General features: G+C 46.0%; 1 protein-coding gene across 3 annotated transcripts in view; it reads right to left on the bottom strand.

The window, feature by feature from the left end:
• The window catches only part of GABPB1 (GA binding protein transcription factor subunit beta 1), a 109,806-nt gene that overhangs the window by 74,723 nt on the left and 14,743 nt on the right, over positions 1-20,340 (bottom strand). For 2 of the 3 annotated variants that reach the window (XM_038766814.1, XM_038766812.1), the window contains exon 2: positions 13,876-14,024. The gene's annotated coding sequence lies outside the window, so the exon portion shown is untranslated. Of the gene's footprint in view, positions 1-13,875; positions 14,025-14,866; positions 14,924-20,340 lie in introns of all 3 variants that reach the window. The other variant, XM_038766813.1, reaches the window with a different exon arrangement.

The raw sequence follows: 20,340 nt of genomic DNA, 5'->3' as shown, positions 1-20,340 counted from the left end.
ACTCAATAAATACCACTGATTGGTGACTTGTCCCTATACCCCCTATCACAGTTATTCCCACACAGTAAGCACTCAATAAATACCACCGATTGGCGACTTGTCCATATACACCCTATCACGGTTATTCCCACACCATAGGCGCTCAATAAATACCACTGATTGGCAACTACAAGTAGTCCCTCTACTCTCATTTTGCACCACCAGGTGGCGCCTCTTCCCCACTCTTTATCTAAAGGAAATGAATAGGAAAGAAGCTTCTAACTTCGATCCCTCCACTCTTCCTGATCAGTCAATCGTATTCATTGATCACTTACTGCGCGCGGAACACTGTCCTATGCGCTCGGTACAAACGGGCGGGGACGGAGAGAAGCTCGATAACGCCTGCATCCCTTGGGAAGTCTGAATAAGCCATTCTGTTGCCTCGGAAATATTTTTTAAGCCTGTTCCGTAAATGTTTAAGGTTTAGGATGTCCAAATATCACGTACTACGCTCACTTAACCTCTCAACCTTTCCCTATCCACCACTTTCCCGGCTGACCCTTTGTGTAGGGCTGGGTCCTGTTTCCTTTGTGGAGAAATAATAATAATAATCATAATAACGAGTATTTGTAAAGCGCTTACTATGTGCCAGGCGCTGTATTAAGGGCTGGGGTAGAGACGAGTTAATCGGGTTGGACACAGTCCCCATCAATCAATCAATCAATTGTATTTATTGAGCGCTTACTGCGTGCAGAGCACTGTACTAAGCGCTTGGGAAGTACAAGTTGGCAAAATATATAGAGACAGTCCCTAGGGCTCACATTCTTAATCCCCAGAAAAGTGAAGTGACTTACCCAAGCTCCTACAGCCAACAAATGGTGGAGCCGGGATGAGCGGCATCGTGTAGTGGATAGAGACGGGGCCTAAGAGTCAGAAGGACCTGGGTTCTAATTCTGCTCTGCCACTCTGTCTGCTGCATGGCCTTGGGAAAGTCACTTCTCTGTGCCTCAGTTACCTCGTCTGTAAAATGGGGATTAAGAGCATGAGCCCCATCTGGGACAGTCTGTGTCCAACCTGCTTAATTTGTATCCACCCCGGTGCTCAGAATGGTACTTGGCACTTAGAAAGCACTTATCCAATAACAAATTATTATTATTGTTATCATCATCTACCTCAACGGTTAGAACAGCATCATTCATTCATTCAATCGTATTTATTGAGCGCTTACTGTGTGCAGAGCACTGTACTAAGCGCTTGGGAAGTCCAAGTTGGCAACATCTAAAGACGGTCCCTACCCGACAGTGAGCTCACAGACTAGAAGGGGGAGACAGAGAACAAAACAAAATATATTAACAAAATGAAATAAATAGAATAAATATTTACAGATGAGATGGCTGAGGTCCGGAGAATCGAGGTGACTTGCCCAAGGTCACACAGCAGACACGTGGCGGAGCCCAGATTAGAACCCAGGTCCTCCGGACTTCCAGGGCCTGTGCTCTATCCCCTAGGTTATGCTGCTTCTCTATTGATGCCAAGGGTAGAGAGGGGCAGGAGGACAGGTGGTATAGGGGAGTGGGCTGCCCACTGGCAGAGGTGTGCTGGGAATGACAATAATAATAAAATAATAATAATAATAATAATAGTTCTTGTTAAGCGTTTACTACGTGCCAAGCACCGTTGCAAGCGCTCAGATCGATATATGTTAATCAAGTTGAACTCGGGCCCTGTCCCACGTGGGGCTCACACCCTTAATCCCCATTCACAGATGAGGTAACTGAGGCCCAGAGGAGTTTAGTGACTTAATGAGGGAACCTCAGTTCCCTCAGAGAACTGAAGTTCTAGACTTCTAGACTGTGAAACCGTTGTTGGGCAGGGACCATCTCTATATGTTGCCGATGTATAATAATAATGATGGCATTTATTAAGCGCTTACTATGTGCCAAGCACTATTCTAAGTGATGGGGAGGTTACAAGGTGATCAGGTGGTCCCACAGGGGGCTCACAGTCTTCATCCCCGTTTTACAGATGAGGGAACTGGGGCACAGAGAATAATAATAATAATGGCATTTGTTAAGCGCTTACTATGTGCAAAGCACTGTTCTAAGCGCTGGAGAGGGATACAAGGTGATCAGGTTGTCCCACGGGGGGCTCACAGTCTTAATCCCCATTTTACAGATGAGGGAACTGAGGCCCAGGGAAGCGAAGTGACTTGCCCAGAGTCACACGGCTGACAAGTGGCGGTGCCGGGATTGAACCTACGACCCCTGACTCCAGAGCCCGGGCTCTTCCCACTGAGCCGCGCTGCTTCCCAAGCGCTTAGTCCAGCGCTCTGCATGCAGTAGGCGCTCAATAAATACAACCGAATGAATGAGAGAGAGTGACTTTTCCCAAGGTGACGCAGCCAACAAGCAGGGGAGCCGGGACGAGAGGCCAGATCCTTCTGATTTCCAGGCCCGGGCCCTAGCCACCAGGCTCCGCACGCTTCGCCCTTTTTAATCACCTTTTCCGTCATCCTGTGGCATCTGCTGTTTCCAAGGCCTGCTGCTGTTTGCAATTGGGCCTCTTTTTTTTATGGCATTTATTAAGCGCTTACTATGTGCAAAGCACTGTTCTAAGCGCTGGGGAGGTTACAAGGTGATCAGGTTGTCCCCACGTGGGGCTCACGGTCTCAATCCCCATTTTACAGATGAGGTAACCGAGGCCCAGAGAAGTGAAGTGACTTGCCCAAAGTCACACAGCTGACGGTTGGAGGAGCGGGGATTTGAACCCGTGACCTCTGACTCCAAAGCCTGGGCTCTTCTCCACTGAGCCACACTGCTTCTCTTGCTCAAAGAACCATCCCGTCCCTCTTTTTCCTCTCCCCCTCCTCATCCCCCCCGCCCTACCTCCTTCCCCTCCCCACGGCACCTGTATATATGTTTGTACAGATTTATTATTATTCTATTTTATTTGTACATATTTACTACTCTAGTTATTTTACTTTGTGCTCTGCACACAGTAAGTGCTCAATAAATATGATTGATTGATTGATTGACAATCAGCGAAGCGGTATTTGAACTCATGACCTCTGACTCCCAAGCCCTTGCTCTTTCCACTGAGCCACGCTGGGAAAAAGCGTGAGAAGCAGCGTGGCTCAGTGGAAAAGGGCCCGGGCTTTGGAGTCAGAGGTCATGGGTTCAAATCCCGGCTCCTCCAACCGTCAGCTGTGTGACTTTGGGCAAGTCACTTCACTTCTCTGGGCCTCGGTTACCTCATCTGTAAAATGGGGATTAGAACTGTGAGCCCCCCGTGGGACCGCCTGATCACCTTATAACCTCCCCAGTGCTTAGAACAGTGCTTTACACATAGTAAGTGCTTAATAAATGCCATTAAAAAAAAAACAAAAAAAGAAATAAAAAAAATCCCCTCCACTTATGCTTCTGATCCAATCCCCTCACATTTTATCACAATCCTTGCTTCCCTTCCTCCTTCCCTCCCTGCCTGCCATCTTCAAATGCTTAACCTCCAGTGTCTTCTTCCCTACTACTTTCAAAGCCCAAGAATTCCCAACATTGCCAACTTGTACTTCCCAAGTGCTTAGTACAGTGCTCTGCACACAGTAAGCGCTCAATAAATACGATTGATTGATTGACTGATGTCATGGCTCCCTCCAGTAATCCCCCCCCACCTCTCTCCTACTTTTATTTTCCAAACTACTTGAGAAAGACCACACAGTGGATCAAACGTGTTTATGGGAGAGCTTACTGCGTGCAGAGCACTGTACTAAGCGCCGGGGAGGGTATATAATAGACACATTCTGGGCGACGCAGAAGGGAAATGGAGTAGGGGAAATGGGGGCTTAATTGGGGAAGGCTTCTAGGAGGAGATTCATTCATTCATTCATTCAATCGATTTTATTGAGCGCTTACTGTGTGCAGAGCACTGTACTAAGCGCTTGGGAAGTACACGTTGGCAACATATAGAGATGGCCCCTACACAACAACAGGCTCACAGTCTAGAAGATATAGTACCACAATTGGGCGAGTACAATATAGTCTATTTTCACCTACCATACTACTTGTATCCCTGAAGAGCTTCTCTTGGTGAAAAAGTCACATTATAGTACTTACACTTTTACTAATGTCACATGCAGGTCAACAATCACCTCTTACACATCTATTTGTACTAATTTGTGGATTCCCTTTGATCCTGACGGACATGTGCTGTGGAAAAACACTAATCCTTTATTCGTAGGAGTACTAGTAGTAACAATAATAACTGTGGTACTTGTTAAGTGTGCTTGGCACATAGTAAGCACTTAAATACCAACATTATTATTATTACCTCCTCCAGGAGGCCTTCCCAGACTGAGCCCCTTCCTTCCTCTCCCCCTCGTCCCCCTCTCCTTCCCCCCCATCTTACCTCTTTCCCTTCCCCACAGCACCTGTATATATGTATATATGTTTGTACAGATTTATTACTCTATTTATTTATTTTACTTGTCCATATCTATTCTATTTATTTTATTTCGTTAGTATGTTTGGTTTTGTTCTCTGTCTGGCCACTGTTGGGTAGGGACCGTCTCTATATGTTGCCAATTTGTACTTCCCAAGCGCTTAGTACAGTGCTCTGCACATAGTAAGCGCTCAATAAATACGATTGATGATGATTATTATTATTATTACTGCGTGGCAGGCACTGTTCTAAGCACTGGGGTAGATACAAGCAAATCCATTTGGCTACAGTCCCTGTCCCGCATGGGGCTCACAGTCTGATTTTACAGACGAGGGAACTGAGGCACGGAGGAGTGAAGTGACTTGCCCAAGGTCACGCCATAAACAAGTGGCGGAGCCGGGATTAGAAGGCAGGCCCTCCGATCCCCAGATCCACGCTCTTTCCATTACGCATCCCAGCTTTAACAGCATTTTATCCAAATCACATAATGAGAACATGCACTCCCTCCCTCTGCCCTACTCCCTTCCCCTCCCCACAGCACTTGTATGTATTTGTACATATTTATTACTCTACTTTATACATATTTACTACTCTATTTTATTAATGATGCGTATATAGCTGTAATTCTATTTATTCTGATGGTATTGACACTACATGGTACTGTAGGTATCACCACTTCCACAACTAAGCGCTGTGGAGGTTACACGGTGATCAGGTTGTCCCACGGTGGGGGGGGGCTCACAGTCTTCATCCCCATTTTACAGATGAGGGAACTGAGGCACAGAGAAGTGAAGTGACTGGCCCAAAGTCACACAGCTGACAAGTGGCAGAGCGGGGATATATATATATATACCAGCATGGCTGATAATCAATCAATCAATCGTATTTATTGAGTACTTACTGTGTGCTGAGCACTGTACTAAGCGCTTGGGAAGTACAAGTTGGCAACATATAGAGACAGTCCCTACCCAGCAGTGGGCTCACAGTCTAAAAGGGGGAGACAGAGAACAAAACCAAACATACTAACAAAATAAAATAAATAGAATAGATATGTACAAATAAAATGAATAAATAGAGTAATAAATGTGTACAAACATATATACATACATACAGGTGGCTTAGTGGAAAGACCGTGGGCTTGGGAGTCAGAGGCTGTGGGTTCTAATCCCGGCTCCACCGCATATAATAATAATAATAATAATAATGCCATTTACTAAGCGCTTACTATGTGCAAACCGTTTCACCTGGGGCACCTGTGTGCCGTAGTTAATAGCCGATGGCAAGTTAGGACCACTTGGTTGAAGGTTGGCGGGGGGTCGAAAGAAGCCAGGAGAAATACTGTCACACGGCCCGCGGTAACTTCACACAGGAAGCTGCGCAAGTGGAAAACCTCAGAAAATTCAAGACGGGTGTGGATCAATTTACACCCATTTTGATGTAAAGGTCTATTTGTTTTGTTGTCTGTCTCCCCCTTCTACCCGTTATTGGGTAGGGACCGTCTCTAGATGTTGCCAACTTGTACTTCCCAAGCGCTTAGTACAGTGCTCTGCACGCAGTAAGCGCTCAATAAATACGACGGAATGAATGGATTAGAGGGGGCCGGACTGAAGAATGAAAGGACCCAATACCCTCCCTTAACAATCGGGCGGGAGATCATCCAAAAATACCCTAACTTTTTCCTCTCTACCCAAAGCTTCTAGTAACCCAATACGCACATTTTGTCTGTAAATTGATCCACACCCATCTTGAATTTTCTGAGGTGTTCCACTTGCGCAGCTTCCTGTGTGAAGTTACCGCTCCCTTCTTTTGACCCCCACCAACCTTCAACCAAGTGGTCTTACCTCCTTCCCTTCCCCACAGCACCTGTATATATGTATATATGTTTGTACACATTTATTACTCTATTTATTGATTGATTTTACTTGTACATATCTATTCTATTTATTTTATTAGTCGGTTTGGTTTTGTTCTCTGTCTCCCCCTTTTAGACTGTTAGCCCACTGTAGGGTAGGGACTGTCTCGATATGTTGCCAATTTGTACTTCCCAAGCGCTTAGTACAGTGCTCTGCACATAGTAAGCGCTCAATAAATATGATTGATGATGATGATGATGTTCCTATCTTGCCAGCTGCTATTAACTACGGCACACAGGTGCCCCAGGTGAACCGGTTTTAGCTGTGGAAGTGGTGACCCCTACAAGTCCGGGTTTCAAAGGCAGAAAACATCAGATCCTACTATATATATATTAATAATAATTACGGCATTTATTAAGCGCTATGTGCCAAACACTCTTCTGAGCGCTGGGGTGGATACAAGGTAATCAGGTTGCCCCACGTGGGGCTCACAGTCTTAATCCCCATTTTACAGATGAGGTAACTGAGGCACGGAGAAGTGAAGTGACTTGCCCAAAGTCACACAAATGATAAACAGTAAGCGCTTAGTAAATGCCATCATTATTATTATTATTATTATACGTGGTGGAGCGGGATTAGAACCCACAACCTCTGACTCCCAAACCCATGGCCTTTCCACTAAGCCACACTGTTTATCAGCCATGCTGCGTATACATATACCCACATATATATCCCGGCTCTGCCAACTGTCAGCTGTATGACTTTGGGCAAGTCACTTACCTTCTCTGTGCCTCAATTCCCTCATCTGTAAAATGGGGATGAAGACTGCGCGCCCCCCGCCCCCCGTGGGACAGCCTGATCACCGTGTAACCTCCCCAATGCTTAGAACAGTGCTTTGCACATAGTAAGCGCTTAATAAATGCCATTATTATTATTATTGTAGCCTCCCCAGGGCTTAGAACAGTGCTTTGCACATAGTAAGCGCTTAATAAATGCCATTATTATTATTATATATACGTATACACATATATGCATGTAGGTATACAGGGCCAGTCGCTTCACTTCTCTGGGCCTCAGTTACCTCCTATAGACTGTAAGCTCACCTTCTAGACTGTAAACTTGTCCTCTAGACTGTAATCAATCAATCAATCAATTGTATTTATTGAGCACTTACTGTGTGCAGAGCACTGTACTAAGCGCTTGGGAAGTACAAGTTGGCAACATGTAGAGACAGTCCCTACCCAACAGTGGGCTCACAGTCTAGAAGGGGGAGACAGAGAACAAAACCAAACATATTAACAAAATAAAATAAATAGAATAGATATGTACAAGTAAAATAAATAGAGTAATAAATATGTACAAACATATATACATATAGGCCTGTGCAGCATGATTTAGTGGATTAGAGCCCAGGCCTGGGAGCCTGAAGGTCATGAGTTCTAATTCCAGTTCTGTGATTTGTCTGCTGTGTGACCTTGGGCAAGTCATTTCACTTCTCTGGGCCTCAGTTTGATTATCTGTGAAAAGGGGGTTGAGGCTGTGAGCCCCAGGTGGGACAGGGACTGTGTCCAACCCGATTTGCTCGTATCCACCCCAGTGCTTAGTACAGTGGTGGGCACATGTAAGTGCTTAACAAATGGCACCATTATTATTATTATCATCCACTAGACCATGGTGCTTCTCTTTTGTAAAGGCCCTCTTCCTCTAGGACTCCTCGCTTCCTCAGTTTTCCTTTCAGGCCCACCCCTCTCTCTTCGCCCAGGTGGCTGGGAATGGAATTTCTTTGGGAGAAAAGAGCATATTTTGGTCTATGTGAGAAGGAGCCAGATGCTCAATGTACCAGGACTTCGGGCTAAAGACTTGCCAACCCCAATTCCCCCGACCTGGGCCCTGCACAAACCTTGCGCACACAATTTCTTGGACAAGAACCATGTCCCTCTAGACTGTAAGCTCCTTGGGGGCAGGGAATGTGACTGTTCATGCTGTATTGTCTTCTCTCAAGCCCTTAGTAAAGTGCTCTGCAGACAGCAGACACTCAATAAATAGGACTGAATGAATGAAGGAATCTGCAAAAGGTGGATAAGGATTGTGATCCTGATGGGGAATAGGGACTGTGTCCAATCTGAGTGGTTTGTATAATAATGATGGCATTTGTTAAGTGCTTACTATGCACCGAGCACTGTCCTAAGCGCTGGGGAGGATACAAGGTGATCAGGTTGCCCCATGTGGGGCTCACAATCTATCCCAGAGTTTAGTATAGAGAAGCAGTGAGCCTGGGAGTCAGAGGATGTGGGTTCTAATCCTGTGTCCGCCAAATTTCCGCTGGGTGACCTTGGGCTGATCACTTCACTTCTCTGGGCCTTGGTTCCCTCATCTGGAAAATGGGGATGAAGACTGAGTTCCAAGTGGGACAGGGACTGAGTCCGACCTGACTGGCTTGTACCTATCCCAACATATAGGACAGGGCTTGGCGTATTATTATTATTATGGTACTTCTTAAGTGCTTATTACGTCCCAAGCACTGTTCTATGCACTGTCAGCTGTATGACTTTGGGCAAGTCACTTAACTTCTCTGTGCCTCAGCTACCTCATCTGTAAAATGGGGATTAAGACTATGAGCCCCACATGGGACAACCTGATCACCTTGTATGATGATGATGATGACATTTGCTAAGCGCTTACTATGTGCAAAGCACTGTTCTAAGCGCTGGGGAGGTTACAAGGTGATCAGGTTGTCCCACAGAGGGCTTACAGTCTTTATCCCCATTTTACAGATGAGGGAACTGAGGCACAGAGAAATTAAGTGACTTGCCCAAAGTCACACAGCTGACAGTTGGTGGAGCTGGGATTTGAACCCATGACCTCTGACTCCAAAGCCCGTGCTCATTCCATTGAGCCACGCTGCTTCTCTATCTCAGCGCGCTTAGAACAATGCTTGGCAAATACCATCATCATTATTATTATTATTGTTAGTATTATTATTATTGTTCAAGTTTGGTTGAACACAGTCCCTGTCCCACATAGGGCTCACACTCGTAATAAACTCTTAAAGCCACAATTATTTTTAATATAATAAATAGTAACAGATATAAAAAAATATTATTATTATTGCAGTGCCTAGCACAGAGTAGTGGCTTAGTGGAAAGAGCCCAGGCTTGGAAGTCAGATGTCGTGGGTTCTAATCCCGACTCCGTCACTTGTCTGCTGTGTGACCTTGGGCAAGTCACTTAACTTCTCTGTGCCTCAGTGACCTCATCTGTAAAATGGGGGCTAAGACTGTGAGCCCCACGTGGGACAACCTGATTACCTTGTATCCTCCCAAGTGCTTAGAACAGTGCTTTGCACATAGCAAGCACTTAACAAATGCCATTATTAATAGTAAGCGCTTAACAAATCTCACAAGCCCGCAACCTTGGCGTCGTCCTCGACTCTGCTCTCTCGTTCACCCACACATCGAATCCGTCACCAAAACCTGCCGGTCTCACCTCCGCAACATCACTGAGATCCGCCCTTTCCTCTTCATCCATACCACTACCCTGCTCGTTCAAGCTCTCATCCTATCCCGTCTGGACTACTGCATCAGCCTCCTCTCTGATCTCCCATCCTCCTGTCTCTCCCCACTTCAATCCATACTTCACGCCGCTGCCTGGATTGTCTTTGCCCAGAAATGCTCTGGGTATGTTACTCCCCTCCTCAAAAATCTCCAGTGGCTACCAATCAATCTGCGCATCAGGCAGAAACTCCTCACCCTGGGCTTCAAGGCTGTCCATCACCTCACCCCCTCCTACCTCACTTCCCTTCTGTCCTCCTCCAGCCCAGTCCACACCCTCCGCTCCTCTGCCGCTGATCTCCTCACTAGGCCTCGTTCTCGCCTGTCCCGCTGTTGACCCCATCTTACCTCCTTCCCTTCCCCAGCACCTGTATATATGTATATATGTTTGTACAAATTTATTACCCTATTTATTTATTTATTTTACTTGTACATATCTATTCTATTTATTTTATTTTGTTAGTATGTTTGGTTTTGTTCTCTGTCTCCCCATTTTAGACTGTGAGCCCAATGTTGGGTAGGGACTGTCTCTATATGTTGCCAATTTGTACTTCCCAAGCGCTTAGTACAGTGCTCTGCACATAGTAAGTGCTCAATAAATACGATTGATGATGATGATGATGACCCCTGGACCACGTCCTTCCCCTGGCCTGGAATTCCTTCCATCTACAAAACCACCAAACTAGCTCTCTTCCTCCCTTCAAAGCCCTACTGAGCGCTCACCTCCTCCAAGAGGCCTTCCCACACTGAGCCCCCTTTTCCTCTCCTCCTCCCCATCCCCCCCCGCCCTACCTCCTTCCCCTCCCCACAACACTTGCATATATATTTGTACAGATTTATTACTCTATTTTACCTGTATATATTTACCATTCTATTTATTTTGTTAATGATGTGCACAGAGCTTTAATTCTATTTGTTCCGACGACTTTGACACCCGTCCACACGTTTTGTTTTGTTGTCTGTCTCCCCCTTCTAGACTGTGAGCCCGCTGTTGGGTAGGGACCGTCTCTATAGGTTGCCGACTTGTACTTCCCAAGCGCTTAGTCCAGTGCTCTGCACACAGTAAGCGCTCAATAAATACGATTGAATGAATGAATTAAATACCATAAAAAAAAAACCCAACAATCCCCTTGCCCGCAGGGACTCCAAGCAATGGAAAAAGCACCACAGATGCACCAAGGTGATAACAATGTGTCAACAGTCCTCATTAACAACTAATGACTTTATTTGCCGCTCACCCATTGACTCCTGACAGCCTTTCTAATTACATGTTAATGGCAGCTCTGAACTTGTGGATTCCCCCCCACCTAGCTGGGGCCTGCCGAGTCATTCATTAACTCATTCAATCGTATTTACTGAGCGCTTACTGTGTGCAGAGCACTGTACTGAGCGCTTGGGAAGTCCAAGTCGGCAACATATAGAGACGGGCCCTACCCGACAACGGGCTCACAGTCTAGAAGGGGGAGACAGACGACAAAATAAAACATATTAACAAAATAAAATAGAATTATATATGATAGATTAGATATTTATATTAATGTCTGTCTCCTCCTCTAGACTGTAACCTCGTTATGGGCAGGGAATATTTCTGCTGATTCGGTTTTACTGTACTCTCCCAAGCGCTTTGTACAGTGCTGTGAACTTAGCAAATGCTCAATACATACCACTAATTAGTGCTCAATAAATACGATTGATTGATTAATTAATTAATTGATTAATTGATTGATTCATTCATTCATTCAATCATATTTACTGAGCGCTTACTGTGTGCAGAGCACTGTACTAAGCGCTTGGGAAGTACAAGTTGGCAACACAGAGGAGCAGCATGGCTCAGTGGAAAGAGCACAGGCTTTGGAGCCAGAGGTCATGGGTTCAAACTCCAGCTCCGCCAATTAGCTGTGTGACTTTGGGCAAGTCACTTCACTTCTCTGTGCCTCAGTTACCTCATCTGTAAAATGACAATTAAGACTGTGAGCTCCCCATGGGACAATCTGATCACCTTGTAACCTCCCCAGCGCTTAGAACGGTGCTTTGCGCATAGTAAGCGCTTAATAAATGCCATCGTTATTATTATTATAATATAGAGACGTTCCCAACCCAACGACGGGCTCTGTTTACGGCTCCCAAAGTCCAGAGGGAAGGGGGGTTGGACAGGACTTGGGGCTTAGTAACTGAGCACCTCCAGGGCCAGAGTTAGGAGTGCTACAGATGGATCCTAGAGGCGAAGCTTAATAAATGCTATCATTATTATTATTATTAAAAAGGGGGTCAGTGATTGTAGCCGTGAGTTCAACCATTTGGATAAAGAATGTTCTGTTTGGACGTCTGTTACGGAGAAGCAGTGTGGCTTTGTGGCTACAGCACAGGCCTGGGAATCAGAAGGCTTCATGTTTTCTAATCCCGGCCCCACCACTGGTCAGCTGTGTGACCTTCGGCAAGTCACTTCGCTTCTCTGGGCCTCGGTTACCTCATCTGGAAAATGGGGATGAAGACTGTCCCACCTGATTAGATCCCAGCGCTTAGAACGGTGCCTAGCACACAGTAAGTACTTAACGAGTACCGTAATTATTATTACCACATATTCAACTGACATACGCCGAACACAGGCTAGACACTGCCCAAATAATCTTTCCTTAAGCCTACCCAAATCTTCGGAAGCAAAGACAAAACAGTTTTGGGTGTGGGAAAGAGATTGAATTCTGGCGTTTTCAACCGTGACCAAACAGAGTTTAAATCATTTCTCGCGCAAGGGACTCATCTGCAAGTCCGGGCACGTAAGGCAATCCTTCTCAATGTACCGTCTTTTGTTTCTAATGTGGTGCCTACAAAATGGAAAATACACCCAAGGCTGCCAGGACACAGGTTTTCATTATGCGTTTTGGCTAGCATTTTATTAGAGAACACCTATCTGACAGTAAAAGCGTGCTGACATATTGGATGCCACAGAGTGGCAAGAAATAATAGGGATGAAAAAAGCCATCAGACACTGTAAGCACACAGCACTTTTTTATGGTATTTGTTAAGCGCTTTACTAGGTGCCAGGCGCTGTAGTAAGTGCTGGGATAGATAATAATAGTAATAATAATAACAAAAATAATTGTGCTACTTGTTAAGCGCTTGTTATGTGTCAGGCACTGTACAGGCCCTAGGTAGATCCAAGCAAATCAGGTAGGACACAGTCCACGGCCCATGAAGGGCTTGCCGTCTTAATCCCCATTTTACAGATGAAGGAACTGAGGCCAGAGAAGTGAGGCGACTTGCCCAAGGTCACACAGCAGGCAGAGCCAGGATTAGAATCAACTCCTCTGATGCCCGGGCTCTTCCCACCTGGGCCACGAGAAACGAGGTAATCAGCTCGGGCACAATCCGTGTCCCACGTGGGCCTCACAGTCTTAAATTCCCATTTTACAGACTAGGTACCTGAGGCCCAAAGGAAGGGAAGTGACTTGTCCAAGGTCACACATCAGTCAAGGGGCAGAGCAGGGCTTAGAACCCAGGCCCGGGCTCTATCCACTACGTCACGCTTGCACCAAAACAAAACTCTGACGTTGTACCCAAATGGTGGAAGCATGCTTAAAGTATAAATTACAGATTTATACAGATTTATACAGATAAAGTATAATTACAGATTATTCAGAACCTTCGAACGATTTAGCTCATAACTTGGGAGATTCGTCACGACCCTCCACCGTAAGTTAACTGAAGGTTGGGAACATGATCGGCCAAAATGACGTAAAATTAACTAAATTTAAAAGGACCTAACACAGGGCCACTGAGGCAATGGTCATTTTCTGAGAATGACGAATGAGTCACCCAGCGCTCAGTACAGTGCCTGGCACGTTAGTAAGCGCTTAACAAACACCAGCATTATTATTCCAGACTGTAAGCCCGGTGTGGGCAGGGATTGTCTCTCTTTACCGCTGAATTGTACTCTCAAAGCGCTTGATACAGTGCTCTGCACATAGGAAGCGCTCAATAAACACGACTGAATGAATGAATTGTACAGGATTTTGATCACTTGTCTAATATTTACAGGAACTTGTGAGGTGCAGAAAATACCTTTTAGTATAGGCTGTGCGAAAGTCCACAGTTGGTGTGGGCATAAATCTCTTCCTCCGGTCTTAAATGCTGTTTCGCAAGAAACTGAAGTCCACAGTCACCAAGAAACGCTGCTGGTTCCATGAGCAGTACGTGGGAGGCTGGGTGGCCTAGTGGAAAGAGCAAAGGACTGGGCGTCAGGACTCTAATCCACCAGTACTTAATGAGCACTCACTTCATTCACTATTTACTGAGCACTTACCGTGTGCAGAGCACTGGACTAAGCCCCTGGGAGACAACGACAGAACGATATAACAGACACATTCCCTGCCCACGCTGAATTTACAGTCTACAGGACGACTACAGACCACTGGTTTATTGTATGACCCTGGGCAAGTCACTTAACCTTTCTTTCTGGGCCTCGGTTCCCTCACCTGTGAAATGGGGATAAGATCGACTGAACGCCCCTCGTGCGGCAGGGACCGGATCCGAACCCACACAAACTCCGGACTGTGAACTCGTCTTTAGACGGTGAACTCGTCATAGGCAGGGGATGTGTCTGCTAATGCTACTGCACTTTCCCAGTGCTCTGCACATTGTAAGCGCTTAATAAATACCGCTGATCGATCACCTTATATCTACCCGAGCACTGACACATAGTAAGTGCTTAACCAATGCCAAAATGATAGTAGTAATGATGACAATCCCAAGGCGTACAGAAGGTCAGAGCCTCAAAGCATGCATTCATTCAATCGTATTTATTGAGCGCTTACTGTGTGCAGAGCACTGTCCTAAGCGCTTGGGAAGTCCAAGTTGGCAACATATAGAGACGGTCCCTACCCAACAGCGGGCTCACAGTCTAGAAGAGGGAGACAGACAACAAAACATATTAACAAAATAAAATAAATAGAACATTAATATGTACAAGTGAAATAGAGTAATAAGGATGTACAAACATATATACAGGTGCTGTGGGGAGGGGAAAGAGGTATAAGGTAAGGTTTATACACACCGGGCACGGGGGAACGTTGTGGGGTGGATGGAATTTCTCAGGAGGGCTAGGTTCCACCTGAAAACGGCAACGGGTTGCTTATTTCCATGGTGAGAAGAGAGTTTTTTGCACTACAAATCACTGATTGTGAAAAAGAATTAAGACCTGGAATGACATGATCCCCAAGGAGACTGGTTCAAGGAGTTCTAGAGGGGCAAAGGGGGATCCAATGGAGCAGCTGGTAGATGCCGAAACTGGCTATAGAGCAAAAGCTAAAAATCCGCCCACTGCTTCTCCACTAAAGCTAACAGCCCAAATGATAAAAAAATCGGTTAACTGAAATACGTGACATCCTAGTGAGGATTCTGATGAGAAGCAGCGAGGCCGGAGTGGCGAGAGCCCAGGCCAGAGAGTCAGAAGGACCTGGATTCTTAAGCCCGGCTCTGCCGCGTTTCTGCTGTATGAAGTCACTTCATTTCTCCAGACCTCTGTTTCCTCATCTGTAAAATGGGATTAAGACATGTGGGACGGGGACTGTGCCCACCCTGATTTGCCTGTATCCACCCCGGTACATAGTACAGTGCCCCGCCTATAGTAAGTGGTATTTAAATACCACAATTATTACCATTATTACTGATGAAATTGGCATCTCTGAAAATTGGGGGAGGAAAAAAACCAATGAGATACGGGGCTGCCTGGTGGTAAAATCTACGGGAAGGTGTCAGGATGGAGACACGGCACAGAACGCAAAGGACAAATAAATGGTAGTAACAAAAATCTTGACGGGCGAGAGGGGTACGCGGAATGAACCTCTAGGATGGATACCACAAGTGATGGCAAAAATGAGACTGCTCTGTAGAACACCTACCAGGAGGAGAAATAGGATCGGGAAATCTACCTGAAATATGGGAAGCTAATAGTGGCAGACTTCAACCATCCTCAAACAGACGACTGTCACCCCAAAACCCTTTGGTACCAGGATACCAGACCCAATTTACTTGTATCCACCCCAGTGCTTAGTACAGTGCCTCGCACATAGTAAGTGCTTAACAAATGCCATCATCACGTGGGACAACCTGATCACCTTGTAACTCCCCAGCGCTTAGAACAGTGATTTGCACACAGTAAGCGCTTAATAAATGCCATTTTAGAGAAGCAGTGTGGCTCAGTGGAAAGAGCACGGGCTTGGGAGTCGAAGGTCAAGGGTTTGAATCCCGGCTCTGCCACTTGTCTGCTGTGTCACCTTGGGCAAGCCACTTAACTTCTCTGTGCCTCAGTTACGTCATCTGTAAAATGGGGATGAAGACTGTGAGCCCCACGTGGGACAACCTGATCGCCTTGTATCCCCCCAGCGCTTAGAACAGTGTTTCACACATAGTAAGCGCCCCTCATTATAGGAGGATCTAAACCTTGTATGCACTTAACAAATACCACCAATATTATTCTTATTATTATTATATCTGGATTTCTCCACCCTAGAGGACAATTCTGGAAACTTGGTTCTGGCTTAGTAATGCTCAAGTTACTCTACCCATACCAGTGATGCTAGAAAAAACAGCGGGCGGGAGGCATCTCAATTTACCTGGCAGGTTCAGTTTGAGATTGAAAAGAGGGCAAAAAACCCCCAAACAATGAGATGCATAAGGATTATTTTAGGGTACTGAATCCCACGGCCAGCGAATCCTGTCAGGTCTTTCTTCCCAACACCTCCAGGATCCTCCCGCTCCTTTCCATCCAAATTGCCACCGAACTGACAACGGTATCAGCCTCCTCAGAGACCTCCCTGCTTTCAAGTCTCTCTAGTCCAAACTTCGTTCTCATAACCGAATCTTGTCTCTAAATCCTGCTTCTGCACGCATTTCCCCACCGCTCAAAAACTTCCAACTTCCAAACAGCCCATCTGTCGCTGCATCCCCTACTCCAGTCCAAACGTCGCTCTGCCGCCCGGATCATTTTTCTACAAAAAACCGTTCCGTCCACGTCACCCCGCTCCTCAAACACCTCCAGTGGTTGCCCATCCACCTCCGCATCACTCATTCATTCACTCAATCCTATTTACTGAGCGCTTACTGTGTGCAGAGCACTGTACTAAGCATTTGGGAAGTACAAGTCGGCAACAGGTGGAGACGGCCCCTACCCAACAACGAGCTAACGGTCTCGAAGGGGGAGACAGACAACAAAACAAGTAGACGGGTGTTAAAACTGCCAGAATGAATAGAATTATAGCTATATGCACATCATTAGTAAAATAGAGTGGTAAATATGTACAAGTAAAATAAAGTAATAAATATGTACAAATACATACAGGTGCTGTGGGGAGGGGAAGGGAATAGGGCAGAGGGAGGCGATGGGGAGGAAAGGAAAAAGGGGGCTCAGTATGGGAAGGCCTCCTGGAGGAGGTGAGCTCTCAGCGTCAAACATACACTTCTCACCGTGGGCATTAAAGCGCTCATTCAACTAGCCTCTTCCTAACTTACTTCACCTCACTGATTTCCCACAACTCGGGTCGCCCGTCTTTGCTTCTCCGAGGCCAAGCCACTGACGGCACCTCAAACTCACCTGTCTCACCACTGACACGTTCCCCGCGTCCTCCCTCTGGCCTGGAACTTCCACCCCCTTCATATCCGACAGACCACCACTCTCCCCACCTTCAAGGCCTTATTATAACCACATCTAATAATAATAATAATGATGATGGCATTTATTAAGCGCTTACTATGTGCAAAGCGCTGTTCTAAGTGCTGGGGAGGTTACAAGGTGATCAGGTTGTTCCATGGGGGGCTCACAGTCTTAATCCCCATTTTACAGATGAGGTAACTGAGGCACAGAGAAGTGACTTGCCCGAAGTCACACAGCTGACAACTGGCGGAGCCGGGATTTGAACCCGTGACCTCTGACTCCAAAGCCCGTGCTCTTTCCACTGAGCCACACTGATTCTCTCCAAGAGGCCTTCCCCAACTAAGCCATTTCCCCTTCTCCCTCTCTCTTCTGCAACACCAAGGCGCTGGGATCTGTATCCTATAATAATAATAATAATAATGGCATTTATTAAGCGCTTACTATGTGCAAAACACTGTTCTAAGCGCTGGGGAGGTTACAAGGTGATCAGGTTGTCCCTGGGGGGGCTCACAGTCTTAATCCCCATTTTACAGATGAGGTAACTGAGGCACAGAGAAGTGAAGTGCCTTGCCCAAAGTCACACAGCTGACAATAATAATAATAATGATGGCATTTATTAAGTGCTTACTACATGCAAAACACTGTTCTGAGCACTGGGGAGGTTACAAGGTGATCAGGTTGTCCCTCGGGGGGCTCACAGTCTTAATCCCCATTTTCCAGATGAGGTAACTGAGGCACAGAGAAGTTAAGTGACTTGCCCAAAGTCACACAGCTGACAATTGGCAGATCCAGGAATTGAACCCGTGACCTCTGACTCCAAAGCCCGGGCTCTTTCCACTCAGCCACGCTGCTTCTGCACTTGACGTATTTTTTTTATGGTATTTGTTAGGCGCTTACTGTGTGCGGGCACTGTATTCAGCGCTGGGGTAGATTCATTCATTCATTCAATCGTATTTATTGAGCGCTTACTGTGTGCAGAGCACTGTACTAAGCGCTTGGGAAGTACAAGTTGGCAACATATAGAGACGGTCCCTACCCAACAGCGGGCTCACAGTCTAGAAGGGGGAGACAGACAACAAAACAAAACATATTAACAAAATAAAATAAATAGAATAAGTATGTGCAAGTAAGAGTAATAAATATATACAAACATATACACATATATACAGGTAGATACAAGCTAATCAGGTTGGACACAGTCCCTGGCCCACATAGGGCTCACAGTCTTAATCCCCATTTTACAGGTGAGGTCACTGAGGCACAGAGAAATTAGGTGACTTGTCCAAGGTCACACAGCACACGATCCTTGATTAAAACCCAAGTCCTCTGACTCCTGGGCCCGTGCTCTTCCCACTAGGCCAAGCTGCTTTCACAGCCTCGTAGCACTTACGTTCATAACCATTATTTATTTTAAAGCCTGTCTCCCGCTTCTAGACTGCAAGCCCCTTCTGGGCAGGGAATGTGCGTGGCTCAGTGGAAAGAGCCCGGGCTTTGGAGTCAGAGGTCATGGGTTCAAATCCCGGCTCCTCCACTTGTCAGCTGTGTGACTTTGGGCAAGTCGCTTCACTTCTCTGGGCCTGTTACCTCATCTGGAAAATGGGGATTAAGACTGTGAGCCCCACGTGGGGAAAACCTGATCACCTTGCATCCCTCCAGTGCTTAGAACAGTACTTTGCACATAGTAAGCGCACAAATACCATCATTATTATTATTATTACGGCTACACTGTACTCTCACTATATAGCCAATAACCCCACATACCAGTCATATGCCCCATTCTTACATACTCTACCGCTTTTCTGGAAAAGCAACCTTTTTCAGGCTTTTTTTCCCTTCCTTTCTAAAAGGAAGTTGGAGAATGTAGACTGAGAGAGCTATATTTGGCTTTTCCTGTCTTCTACTCACCACCCCGCCTCACCAATACGTAAAAACAGGTAGGAGCTGGGAGCGGAGGCATGATCCTAGTGCTCCGAACATATGACCCATTCAGACTTCTCCATCGGACAAACATTTGGTTGAGTCAAGTGTGAAACACATCACTTCAACCACCAAAAAAAAAAAGACCTCTAAAATCGGGGCAAGCTTGGGCACTGCATAAGAGCCCCAAATCTTCAGAAGCGGAGGGACTTAGTGGAGAGAGAGCACAATTCCTGGGAGCCAGAAGGACCTGGGTTCTACTCCAGGCTCTGCCAGTTGCTTGCTGCGTGACCTTGGGCAAGTCACTTCACTTCTCTGGGCCTCAGTGACCTCATCTGTAAAATGGGGATTAAGACTGTGAGCCCCCCCTTGGGACAACCTGATCACCTTGTAACCTCCCCAGCGCTGAGAACAGTGCTTTGCACATAGCAAGCGCTTAATAAATGCCATTATTAATTAATTAATTCTCTGGGCCTCGGCTTCTTCAACTGTAAAATGGGGATACCTGTTATTTAGCCTGTAAGCCCCAGGCGGGACAGGGTCTTTGTCTAACTTAATTAACCTCTGTCTAGCTTTGGCTAACTTAACTAAGCTCTACCCCAGAGCTTAGAACAATGTTTGACACATAAGTCCTTATCGAATACCATTAAAAAAAGCAATATAGTCCAAGGAAATAGGGGACTTAACACTAAACTCCAGCTCTCCGTCTTGATCATCATCATCATCAATCGTATTTATTGAGCGCTTACTGCGTGCAGAGCACACAAGTCATTTGCTTCCATCCTTCAATTTTCTCAAGAACTTTAGAAGCAAAACTGAGCCTGTCTTTTAAGAACAATATAAATCAAGCATTAACATTTTTTTAAATCACTCAATAGGCTGTCAGTGGTGTCAGACTTTCAGAATGACATCCTCCCCGGCTGTGATTAACCAGATTGTCAGATAAATCTGTCTTGGGG

The sequence above is a fragment of the Tachyglossus aculeatus genome, chromosome 26 (assembly GCF_015852505.1).
Source record: "Tachyglossus aculeatus isolate mTacAcu1 chromosome 26, mTacAcu1.pri, whole genome shotgun sequence".
NCBI lineage: Eukaryota > Metazoa > Chordata > Mammalia > Monotremata > Tachyglossidae > Tachyglossus > Tachyglossus aculeatus.
This window is presented reverse-complemented; position numbering and strand designations above follow the sequence as displayed.